Here is a 10,866-nt window from a genome sequence, read left to right on the forward strand (position 1 = left end):
AGCTTTTGTCTCGCCACAAAAATCAACTTCAGCTGTCTTCTTTCAATCTTCATTTTGGTCGAAAAAGAACTAGTCGTCGCATCCAAAGGGTTGTGAACCGTGCATTATCCCTTAACGTCCAACAAATGAACATTACATGCTTGTTAGGGAGAAACAAATATTCCTGTGACGAGAGAGCTGCATTCCCTCTTTCAGGTTCCTGTGACGAGAGAGCTAACAACTTTACGTCTTCATCATGTCACTTTATATGATGATGGATTTTTCTCCGTATGCCCCAACTTGAAAGATCTGACTTTATATAACTGCAAAGTGATTGGATCGACAGTTTTAAGGATCTGTCATCCTCAACTTTCTAACCTCACGCTTGAAAAAGGGAAGCCTTGTACACGTACTTTCAGTGTGGATACACCTCAATTGAAAAATCTGAGTATTTTAAAATTTGAGGGAGAAAAATATCAGGTTTCTGCACCCAAGCTTACTTCGTTGCACTTTAAAGGCGTTTGTCCTCAAATGTTCTCAACAGATGGTTTCCCTTGTTTGGAAAAAGCGCACGTCTCTTTCCACAGCTTTGTAAAGCATGTAAGAAGTTCATATGCCCCCCCTATTATTATCAGTCTTATTCAGCAATTCCACAATGTCAAACATCTTTCACTGAGCATGGAAATTATTGAGGTTTTTTTTTCTTACTAAACAAATGCTAGCCTATTAGATATAATCCATATGTATATAGTTTTATGACTAGACTTTTCTGCAGCTTCTGAATTCATGCGTGGAACTGATCTCACGCCAACCTCCCCGGCTTGCTAACTTAAAGAGTTTGACGCTTCTTCCACACGTTCCTGCTTTTGTGGTGCGCAAACACACGAGAGTTATTATGTCTACTGAAGTAAAAAACTATATGCTTAGTAGTTCTCCAAAAGCCACCTTGATTGAGGTATTTACACTTATATGTTAAATGATCATGAAAATTAATTCATTGCTAAGAGGAAGCATATAAATACAGGGGCTGCTAGAGGAATGTTGTGATTTACCTTATGGTCGTCTTCCAAACTGTAAGTTATTGATTTTCCCATATACATAAAGTTTGTGTCTAAGCAAGCCGAGCTTAAAAAATAAGTTTGTTTAGTAAAAGGCTTCAGCCCTTGATTTTAAAATGTGTGTGGTGAGGTAGCCTAGGGTGTTTCGGTTTAAAAAATCGATGCCCAAACATGAGGCTAGGGCTTTGAGGTGCTCAATACCAAATAAAAAATAATAAACATAAAGGTGGTTAAAAGAAACACAAGAATAATGTAGATACGTATTTTGACTTAGCGCTTCATGGGTTTTCGCCTCATTTTAAATAAGTCGTTTTCTTATTGCCTCAAGCACGTGAGGCGCGCCTTTTTAAACCAAGCATCAATTTAAGGGTGGACGGGGCGGTGCGTGATGAGTGATCCATCACGTGTGATGGCCCTTTCAACACCGCCGCCGCCCCTTGTCACGCGGAAAATGGGTTAGTTGCGTGATGGGTGTCACGCGGGATGAGGGGTGCATTCCAAGAAAAAGAGCCGTTGGGGGGAGGAATGTAGCCGTTGGTAGCTTGGAAAATAAAGGAGGAGCTGCTGTGTTTTGTTGGGTCAGCGGAAAAATGGGGGAAAGAAGGAGGAATAAATTGTTGGGTCACCGGATAAATAATATAATACAATATTATTATTGTATTATATTTTGAATACAATTTACATATTTAATCCCTTAACTTTCACATTTCTTTTAAACAGAATTTAGAATAATTTACGAATTAAACCTTGAACTTTTGAATGCTATAAAAATTATATAAAAGTCGGCTAAGTTGGCGGAAACGTGACAAGGCCTATATCAACCATTTTTTTGTAGGTTTTTATTTATTTATTTATTTATCTTTGTAACATTTAATCTTGCAAAAAAAAAACAAAACAAAAACAAAAAAATTTCATCACACACCACCACATCACGTTACCACCCCTAGTAAAAAACCATCACATGTTATGGATTTGGGGTTGGTGATGTGGCACCGTTTGATTGGTGGGGTGTGTGATGAGTGATGCCACCACATCCACACCCCTCCCCCCCTAAGCTTCACGTTACCACCCCTAGTAAAAAACCATCACATGTTATGGATTTGGGGTTGGTAATGTGACACCGTTTGATTGGTGGGGTGTGTGATGAGTGATGCCACCACATCCACACCCCTCCCCCCCCCCCTAAGCTTCACTTATAGAGCTCTAGACAATTTGTGAGCCTATACAAGCCTGATGCTTTTATAGTTTTATATACTAAATCATGATAGCTACTATTTATAAAATTATGAAAAAATATTTAAATTATATAAGTAATAGTTAAATTAATACTAAATTCTTAATTTGAAATAATTAATAAATACTCCAGTTAAGGAGACAAGCTCTGACTTAGCTTGTTTGCAGCGTTGCATAAAGTGATAGCTAAAATCAACTGTTGGTGCCATAATTTTTTATATGTTTGATTCAGGTCCTCGTCTTGCGCGATAGTCATCTTTCACCTATTTGGGCTTACTTTTCTTATTTAATGCTTAGAACCAAGTTACGATTATGTTGTTATGTTCATAACCAAATTAAGACTTTCATGTTTGTTTAGAACCAAATTTTATTTATTACTGTATGTTTAGAACCAAATTATGTTAATTATTGTTGTGTTTAGAACCAAATTATGTTTATTATTTATTGTTAAGTTTAGTTGCAAAAATTTTATGACTGTTTCTAGTGGCATAGCAGTACATCACAAATCATGTTCGAATTTGAAGCTGAAATTGCAATGACAATCAAGGGTGTGTTAATGCTTTCTTGAGCAATCGTTTCATAGTTTCAGATTGGTTGTATGGTGACTAAATCACTGGTTGTAGGTTTGTTTTGGTCTCGTAACCAAAAAAACCATGTTCACCCCTATGTGTCTCATACGTAGGAGTCAACATGTCTTGTTAAATTTGCTATATAAAGCAAACCCTACCAAACTATCCCCATCTCACCTTTCCTTCACTAAATCCCAATTTTTAAGCATCTTAATTTTAAGAGTTTGTAATTACTTGGTTCGAGGTTTCTTTGATTCAGAACCAGTGAACCAACAAGAAAAATAATTGATGGGTTATATTCCTTTAGTTTGCTATTTGCCACATAACCCTCCCGGTTTCGAACCTTGGTCCACTTGTTTTTTGGATTTGAATTCATACATACCACAACATATTTGTTTGAATATTTAAGTTCCTCGCCCTCTAATAATTCAGACACCCATTATAGTGTTAACTAGGATCGATGGTGACCCGTGTTACACATGGGTGAAATCAAACGTCATATATATATAAAAAAATGATAATTTTACTTGAATTGTAAAATCTGAGTAATTTAAATTTTGATGGAGGAAAATATCATGTTTCTGCACCCAAGCTTGCTTCTTTGCACTTTAAAGGCGTTTGTCCTCAAATGTTCTCAACAGATGGTTTCCCTTGTTTGGAAAAAGTGCACGTCTCTTTCCACAGCTTTGTAGAGTATATAAGCAGTTCATATGCCCCTACTATTATCAGTCTTATTCAGCAATTGCACAATGTCAAACATCTAATTTCACTGCGCATTGAGATCATTGAGGTTTTTTTTTCTTATCAAACAAATGTTTACCTTTAGACATTATTTATTTGTATATAGTTTTATTGAATAGACTGTTTTGCAGCTTCTGAATTCATCCGTGGAACTGATCTCATGCCAACCTCCTCGGCTTGCTAACTTTAAGAGTTTGACGCTTCTTCCACAAGTTCCTGCTTTGTGGAGCACAAACACACAGGAGTTATCATGTCTCCTAAAGTAAAAATCTCTTTGCTAAGTAGTTCTCCAAAAGCCACCTTGATTGAGGTACTTAAACCTATATATTAAATGATCATAAAAATTAACTCAGCTAAGCAGAAGCATATAATTACAGGGGCTGCTAGCTTGCTAGATGAATGTTGTGATTTACCTACAGGCGCTCTTCCAACCTGTAAGTTATTGATTTCCCTTTCCCATATACATAAAGTTTGTGTCTAAACAAGCCGAACTTAAAAATAAGTTTGTCTAGTAAACGGCTTGAGCCCTTGATTTTAAAAAGCGTGAGGCGAGGCATAGCGTTTTGGTTCAAAAACTGAAGCGCTAAGCGTGAGGCAAGAGCTTCACGTATATGAGGCTCTCAATACCATATAAAAGGAATAAACATAAAACATATTTGCTAAAAGAAATACGGTGGCTAAAAGATACACAAGAATAATTTAGAAACGTATGGTTCAAAAAACAATGAAGAAATAGAAGAAAATTGGCTTAATTTAAATGTTTGTTTCAATTAAATATATAGAAGAAAAACATACATCAACAAATCGATTAAAAAGGGAGCCCGTTAGAAAATCAAAATATATTATATAGTTATTTTGAAATAATAAAATAAAGTATTAAACTTAGGTTAAAAAAATAATAATGAAGAAAAACACTCTTGAATAGATTACAAAAGATGGACTAATAACTAATACAACTGCAACAAAGTACGGGTTTTGACCTACCGCTTCATGGTCTTTCGTCTAATCTTAAATAAGGTGTTTTTCATATGGCCTATGAGCCGCACTTTTTAAAACCAAGCTTGAGTTCGAACTTCACTTATCGGGCTCGTGCCAGCTCAAGAACTTAAACAAGCTTGTTGTTTTTATATATTCTTTTAAGTAATATATTCAATTATGATAGTTTACGATTTATAAATTTATGAAACATAACTAATTATATAAAATAATAGTTAAATAAATACTAAAATCTTAATTTAAATAATAGTTAAATCCTTAAGTTAGTACTAGTAGGTCTACATTGAAGAAGTTTTGTCGGGAGCATGGGATTGGGATATCCAGTTGGTCAGTGCCAAAAGCATGGCAAAAGTAGGGGAACCCGAAGCCGTCACAAGCATCCTTGTAACAGTCGTCTAGCCCGTGTGTTGCTAAACTAGCTTTAGCTTATATATACAAAGTAGCACGAATGATTATGGACTTGAAAGGTGAGGACATAAGAGTTCAAACAAAGGAGATTATCATGCAGCACGGAGTGTGGGCCACACGGGGTTGTTGACGGTGAAGGCGAGTTATAAAGATGATATGTTAAAGTTTTGGTTTCCTGTTTCGGGTGGATTGATGGAACTGGAAAAGGAAGTGGCAGAAAGGATGAATGTGAAGGGTCAAAGGCTTAGTTTAAAAAAATGGTTCATGGTATTTGAAAGATGAGTGACACCACTAAAGATAGGTTTATTGGCTACAAATATCGTTAAAAGAGGATGCTTTGCTTGGTTAAAATTACGCTCTAATTTTTCTTTTGTTACTTAAATTTTTGTTTGGTGGTAAATTCTTATTGTAGAAAGTCCATTTTAGTTGAAATCAACATTTAAATTAAGCCAATTATCTCATCCAAGATCATGTAAACTGTGGCCTCGGTCTCGGTCCACTAGAGATTTAATTCTAAGTTTATTAGCAAAATGGTGATGGCGGCTTAACACGGAACTAGAGGGACTTTGATGTAGAGTGATCAATAGCATCCGTTATATATATACTAAACGCCAAAATGTGGTTGTCTCACATGTCCATACCATTTATACCAATGTACAACTACTAATGCGTATGGTATCAAATTTTATTTAATTTAATGCCTGCTTTTGTTTTGTTCACATATAATTAAAGGCCGCTAAGATTTAAAAAAAAAGGGGGGGGGGGGGGAGTTATAGATAGATTATGAGCTTTTATCTTAATTTATTTAATAACGATTTATTTTTTTGTTCGACTAGAATCGTTTCGGCTCATGCAAAAAAAATAAATCAAACTAAACTTCATATAAACAACAAGCAAACATTATATCACTAGACCACGTAATTATGGGTAAACATTAATATAGTAACTAATATTATGTGTTAAACGTGTAACATCAACATTGGCTTTAAGTCATGTACATTATAACTTTTGGGCAGACTTAAGTCATTTGATTATTAACATACAACTTGTGGGCTTAAATATTTATATGAGATGTTTGTATAATTCTATTAGTGTTTAGTTGGGCTTAATATGCGAATGCAAAATTTCTTAGGGGTTGGTCAAAAGTTTATGGAGTTGATGTAAAAAAATCATGGGGGGTTTAATAAGTATTTTAATGTATATATAGCACTAAGGAAAATCATGCGGTGCTGGTGACCTCATAAGTACAACGTAGGTCGCCAATGAAACGAATATAAACACATTTCTAACTTTTAAGACATACAGTTTCACATTCTATAACACCCTACCTCTATAGGTATAAGATGCATCGACCATGAAATATAAAATGTACACTAAAAAGGCAAACAAAACAAGTGTAGCATCAAGAATTTATATATTGTTTACGTGCAAGAACGGTTTCGGACCTCTCAAACCCTATTTTAGAGTTTCTTCAAATTTGTTCCATCCTAAAACCAGTTTAGGTAAAAAAAAAAAAAAAAAATCTGTCTTGTATTGCTCTAGCTTTAAGGTTAGTGGCTAGGGGATTTTTAGGCCTTAATATATTCGTGTTTTTCGACATTTAAACGACACTCATATTTTCAGAGATTATTGACAAATATCTTTTTCAACAATTTACCGACTGACGTTAACGTTAATTGAGGTTACAGATTATTGTTGTTATTTATCGTTACGTTATACCTATAAAGTATGCCGTAGGTCATAGACGTGTACCAATTGATCTTTTGTAATGTTGATTTAAAAGATAAATCGCCCATCAATAAGTTACCAATTAATCTATTTTACAAATTATCAATGTTAGACATCCGTAGTGGCACTTTGTGGGCGGCGTTTTGGGTATTTTATTTTTTCCGGCGTTTCCTATATAACGCGAGAAAGGCACAACTTTCAAAAACTATTTTTCATTTGGTAATACTTGGTTGTCCAACAATGGCTATTTACACAGATTCTAGGTTGCCACGAGATTCTCATACCACCCTTAAAATTTTCCGGTGTCTGGCGCTGGATGATTACACAGGTGGTATAACGTAGAAGACAACCTAATATAATTGAATCGGGCCATTTTATGATTTTTAACCAAATGTTAAACGTCCATGTCCAATTAACAAAAGATTTGTTTAGTTTTAATGTAAAGTCCAGGTCCAACAAAAGATTTATCCTTTTAGTATTATTTTTTTTTTAATTTTAATGTAATATTTAGTTATTTAGTGAAATATTATTTGTTTAGTTTTAATTAAAATGTAGAAATGCAAAAAAGAAAAAGTGTAAAATATTATTGTTATTCGATTATTATTAATAAAAAATTAAAAAAAAACAAAAAAGTGTAAATGTGACTGGGTGCCATGTGACACATAACAACCAGGGGTTGGGCTTTATGACTACACCATGTTTTTGTAAAAAACCATAACTCTGATTAGACGTCACGTGACATATAACGCTAGGAGTGGAGCTTTATGACTACTCGTGGTCTTAGTTATCATTATATTATACCCATGTAATTAATTATTTTTTGCGTTATTATATCTTTCCTTATTGATTATCTTTTTTTAAATTTTGAATGGTGATCGATATATTTTAAAGTTGGAAACTACGTGATTAATTTCTTTTTATGTATTTTGAAAAACAAAAATCACTTGTCGGGCAAGTAATTGAAGTCGGTTTAACTATAATAAATAAGCACTGATCAAACTCACATTCTCACTTACAAAAACAAACATAAACATATTTCTAATTCTTCAATAAGAAAAAAAATAACCTATGGTTACAGCTGTCGATGTTCTTGTCCAACAAGAAGTAAGTTTGCATCACAATGTCCATATGCGACCGATGTTATCACCCGATGACTTTCTCAAGTTAAACACCGACGGGAGTTCAAGAGGGAACCCGGGTCCATCAAGTTTCGGGGGTCTGATTAGAGACAGCAAAGGAAGATGGTTGTGCGGGTACATGGGAAAGATGGAGGGCGGATTATATACAAGTCTCGAGGCTGAAATGTGGAGTATATACAGCGGCTTACGTTTAGTGGCTGAGAAGAACTTGTCACGTTTGTTAATTGAGACCGATTGTGAAACTGTTACAGGGCTTGTCGTGGGTTATTATACACTTAGGGATGATCAATATTCGCTCAAGACTGTTATGGATGTTATTAAGAAATTGATGATGGAGCGAAACTGCACCCTTGTTTATACTAGAAGAGAAGGGAATCAGTGTGCGGATATGCTGGCCAAATTAGGTGGAAGACAGTATGAGGAATACACAGTTTTGGAGAAACCACCAGCCGCATTGATACCGTATTTGTTACGGGACGAAGCTTATCAGTTGATGAAAAGGCGTTATTAGTAGTTTGATGAATATGAATGTTGTTTGTTCTAGAATTGGTTTAATTTGGTGTAAATCATTAGTTGTTTTAGTTTTGAATTGTCTTGATGAGTTTTCCGACTGTTTTACATGATTTGAAGCCTTTTTGAGGCTTGGTTTATTAGACATCCTGCTTGTGAGATTTCATTTGATGCATATAATAATTAGTTGAAGTTGCTATGCATCAGGTTAATCATTTCAAGAATTATATTGATGTATGTAATGTAACATTTTTTTTTTTGGCAAGATATGTACCACTATATGTAAATTTATCGCTTTGATCATATTTAAATTGTGCTTTTTATGTCAACGTTTGTTTATAACTAAATGCATCATTTTGAGCCAAACTTCTTCTCAGTTCATAACATAATAAAACACACTAATGTGCGTACCACTTATGACCATATAACCAGTGCATGGTTAAACAGTTAAGCTACATTAACATGTATAAAAATCCAACCAATCAGCATGAATCATAAAAAGTGAAAACACCCCAAAATTTTTATTTCGCCTAGGCCTCCAAAATGGTTGAGCAGCCGTACTCCATATTCATGTTGCATGCATCTAATTTGATATTAATTGTTTGTACATGCATTAAAATGGTTTCAAAATATGTCACCACAATTGGTTTTTTTAGCATTGTGTAGGTTGGAAAAGAAAAGAAGTTAAAACCGTGTAATCAACTAATATGTGCCAAATGGTTGAAGGTTTAGACCTCAGAGGATACTTATGCAATAAGATGCACCGACCTAAGTTGGCTTAAGTCATACAGGACTCGTGATTAAAAAAGCGAATGTCGTTTATTGAGTTTACAAAGACAATTTACATGGTGAAGAAGCGTGGATCGACTCACTGGTAGACGATCTACTTTCCTCGGGTGTGATTATGCTATTCCACCGATGGTTCTCTGGGATCTGGGTTCTTCCACCTACAAAATGAACAGCACCGTAAACTTACCCCTCAGAAAGGGACAGAGGGGTCCTCTTTGGGGTAACCCTCCGGTGTGAGAATAAGAATTTGTATGAGAAGATAATAATATATGAGAGTAAGGAAATTGGAGTGTATTGCTTAATATAGCTGAATACTGTGTAGTTGGATATGATTGTCTGTCTTCCTTGTGGAGTTGATGTGGTATTTATAGTGCTAGGGTTTCCACTGATTGGGCTCAGCCTTGTTGGCCTCCTCCAATCGCTTTGCGCCACGTGTCCTTGGGGACACCTGGTGCTTTTTCATTGGTTATAATCACGTGGTAGCACATGGGTTTTGCTGAGTTGTCCACCTTTCACTGGCAGCTGTCAACATCAGCATATTCTTATTCCTTAAAAAGATACCTTCTGGAAGGTTGTCTGACGTGCACAATCAAGGTTGCCCTAATCCTGATTTGGATAAGGACGAGGTTGATTATGTGCATGTGTGATACGCGCCTATCCTGAGGATGCGCGAGGTCTTCTCTTTATTCTCACGCGCAGATGTTTCATGCGCAGATGTGATATGCACAAGCATGTGATATGCGCCACGCGCGGATGCGCCACGCGCGGATGTGATGTGCGTGAGCATATGTGATGCGTGAGCATATGTGATATGCGTGAGCATGTGATGCATGAGCATATGTGATATGCGTGAGCATATGTGATGCCTGAGCATGTGATATGCGTGAGCATATGTGATGCCTGAGCATATGTTATATGCGCCGTGCGCATAGGTTTTGGCTTTGTGCCTTCATAATGTCTTGATTTCAAGACTCTTGTCTATATCTTGTGGGTTGACCCGCCTCGCTCGGTGTTGAGGCGGGTACATACCTCTTCAAGCCCCCCCAGTCTAATGTGTGTCTTGTCTCGCGTGAGCGAGGTAAGATAGATATTAGACTTAATAGTTTGCTCTTTTAATAGGGTTTTGTCTTTTTCTTCTTATTACTCATCATTGCGCGAAATTCTATCCTTTTGGTTGAAAACGAATCGTCTATGTACGTGATGGAGACGTGTCAGACCTTTCGTGTGCTCGAGGTGCTACAGTTGCCTTTCATGTCCCCTCACATAGTGTCAGGAACACGTGTCGCGCTCGCGTTGGTCCGTACCTGCGAGTGGTGGCGCGTGAACTCTGGTGGCAGCTGTATCGTTTCTTTTCGTGTCCCCTCACACAATGTCAGGGACACGTGTCGCGCTTGCGTTGGCTTACACCTGCGAGTGGTGGCGCGTGGAGTCCGATCAGTACCAAAATTTCTCTCTCCTTAAGAGTTTTTATTCTTCATCTTCCTTGTTTATTCAAAGCTTTCCTGTCTTTTATTCTTTTCCAATTACCGTCCTCTGCTTCCAGATCTTTGTTCTTTTAGAGGCTTCCTCCGTTCGTTTTTACAGTTGTATGTCTGATAGTTCAGACAACACAATCTCCCCCAACAGTCGCCGTGTTAAATCGCTAGTAATGTCAACTTTGAAGAAGACCGGCAAGGGGAAGAAGACTGCTGAGGCCTCCTCGGAGGAGGTAGGGAG

The 10,866-nt window shown here is 36.5% G+C and overlaps 1 long non-coding RNA gene across 1 annotated transcript; it reads left to right on the plus strand.

The window, feature by feature from the left end:
• Nucleotides 1-218: 218 nt before the first annotated feature.
• On the plus strand, nt 219-2,720 carry LOC143587733 (uncharacterized). The gene is made up of 3 exons (XR_013144958.1): nt 219-934; nt 1,004-1,052; nt 2,503-2,720. It is a non-coding gene; the product is annotated as an uncharacterized LOC143587733 (long non-coding RNA).
• The last annotated feature ends 8,146 nt before the right edge of the window (nt 2,721-10,866 follow it).

The sequence above is a fragment of the Bidens hawaiensis genome, unplaced genomic scaffold (genome assembly GCF_021521415.1).
Source record: "Bidens hawaiensis isolate Kalapana, Puna unplaced genomic scaffold, B.hawaiensis_p1.1 tig00035854_1, whole genome shotgun sequence".
NCBI classification, from domain to species: domain Eukaryota; kingdom Viridiplantae; phylum Streptophyta; class Magnoliopsida; order Asterales; family Asteraceae; genus Bidens; species Bidens hawaiensis.